A 2,586-nucleotide genomic window follows, 5' to 3' on the forward strand; every position below is an offset into this window, starting at 1 on the left:
TCATTTATTGCTTGTTGCTCTCTCTTTTTCTTTTTTTTTAGAAAGCAATTATTTCAACACTTTTTCATCAACAATTTTACCTTTTTCCATTTTTATTAATTTGTGGGTGAGGTACTCACCCACACACTTTATTCCTCAACCATTCCTAAACATAATCCATTAGCTCCTTCTTTCTTCCTAAGGTAAAACATGGTCTTTTTCTTTTCAATGTTATACAATAGGCTTAAAACAAGAAAAAGAGGTTTAAAGCTCAAAGGGGCTACTAATGGATTAATATCATGGTGGGCTTATTTGGCCAAGTAGCTAAAAATAGGAAATGCCTCAGTCATATCAAATCATGCATATTCACCTAAGTTGCAAAACAAAAGAATCAAGCTAAATATTTGAGTATAAACAAACATGAGCAAGTCACTCAAGAAAAATAGGAATGACAATGGCAGTTCATCCTTTACATTAAGGCTCAAGACTCACAAGGTCAAATTCTTTCACAAAAGATTTAATCAAGATATTCTCAAATCAACTCAATTAGCAAATCATAGAAACAATCCACTCATATCAACATGACTTTTATTTTTTTTCAGAATTATGATCATCCCAATTACTGAATCAAATCCTAAAAATCCAATGTTAATATGTTTTATTGAAAGTAGGGAAATATTTTGGTGGATTTCTTAAGAGACATATTGTTTAAAAGTTCCACTTAGTAAAAAGTTAATACTTTCACAATTTTCTCAAAAAGAAATCACAATTTTTTTCTTTTTAAATGAAAACAAAAACAGAAAAAAGAAAAATCCTACCTACAGTTTGTCTCCCCACACTTATTTCAAAAAAAAATGTCCTTGATGGACTTATTTTGGGGAGGAAACGAAAAAATTTGTGACTATTGGCTCAATCTGGCCATATGTCAAAATTTATTTTCTTTAATTTTATAAAGTACAAGTCAGCTTGTACAATTTTATTAAAGAAAACAAAAACACATATTTTTGAAATTTTTTTAATATTTTCAAAATTAAAAACAGAAACAAAAAACAAACATGCATGCAAATTAACTTTTCTATCAACAATGATTTTAAAAGAATTTGAATCTAAGCTTTTTACCTGTTGTAGCAACCTTTCTTCTTTTTCTGCAGCCATGTCAACAAAGATAACCACTGAAAACTTATTTGCATCATTCACATCAACAAACTTGATATGTGGAGTGTGTGGCTTCAACTCAACTTGACCATCATCAGGTGCATTCGAATGGTTAAGTGGATCATCAGTAATCCTCATAATCTCATCTTCTGAGCAAAAATTTTCACCTGGTGTTGTTGACTCTGCTGCTTCATCATTAACCAAGTCAGTTGCAATTATAGATGCTTCAGCTGCATCTTCGAATACTGTTGGTTTTTCAACTACACTTGGTTCCTTTATTGTATTATCCTCACAACTTTGCTCTTGAAAATGATCATTTGTACTCATATCCTCATCAATGGATACAACTTTATATTTACATTGAGCATCACCAACATATACATCAATGAATATGTTTATGTGAGAATCTTTAATTTCTTCATCAGCAATTCTATAAAGTTGTTCTTACTTGCATCCCTCAACATATCAGACAATATTTGCTTATTTTCGTACCACTCTTGCTCAATATTTTTGCATCTTTGATCAACTCGCAACCTTTCATCCACGGACTCTAATTTCTCTATAACTTCATAACTTTCCTGTAGGATGGTCCATTGGTTGCTTCAACTTGTTGTGGTGGTACATATTGTTGCTGAAAACTATTTGGAACATATGGTTGCTGAGGTGGACACTCAGAATATGGTTGTTGCTCATATCCCAAAAAACATGATCTAGGATATAGATCATTAAATTGTCGTAAAGTTAACCTACTTATATCAGGTGCAGAAGTAGGTGTGACAATTTGTTGCTGAAAATCACATGGTTGTTGTGGATAGCAATTGTAATCCATTTGAAAACTACAATGTTGATTATTTTCGTATGAAAAATTATTTTGCATTTTTGAAAGAGGTTTTCTGAAAAGAAATAAGTTGAAAGCTTGTTGAGTAGACTTCCAGGAAAGAGAGGTGCGTCTCAATGGACAACTTAAGTACCTTGTCTTTCCTTAGCCAAAGTGTTTCCCAACTAGTTTCACAAATTTCCCAACAAAATCCTCAAACAAAAATTACGCTTAAAAAAAATAAAATAAAGTAACTAAAAAAATAACTAAAGAAAATAAAATAAATGTTAGAAAAAAAATTTGAGATAAAAAAAAATGTTAGTGATAAACAAAAAATAAAATCAAAAGAAAAAAATAAAAATAAAAATAAAAAATAAAATCAAAAGAATAAAAATAAAAATAAGAACTAAAATGATAAAAATTCTAACCGTGTTCCCCGGCAACGGCGCCAAATTTGATAACGCTGTCGTTGACGCGTTCAAATTAATACTACTTATCTATAACAACTGCAGTATTGTTAAGAAAGTAGTCAACAAAATAGAAAGGGTAAAATAACCCAAAGTCGTTTCCCAACGAACACGGAATTGATTTTTAACAAATTAGTTCTTATAAAACAATACAAAGCGGTTAGTCAA

The sequence above is a fragment of the Vigna unguiculata genome, chromosome 11 (genome assembly GCF_004118075.2).
Source record: "Vigna unguiculata cultivar IT97K-499-35 chromosome 11, ASM411807v1, whole genome shotgun sequence".
Lineage (NCBI taxonomy): Eukaryota > Viridiplantae > Streptophyta > Magnoliopsida > Fabales > Fabaceae > Vigna > Vigna unguiculata.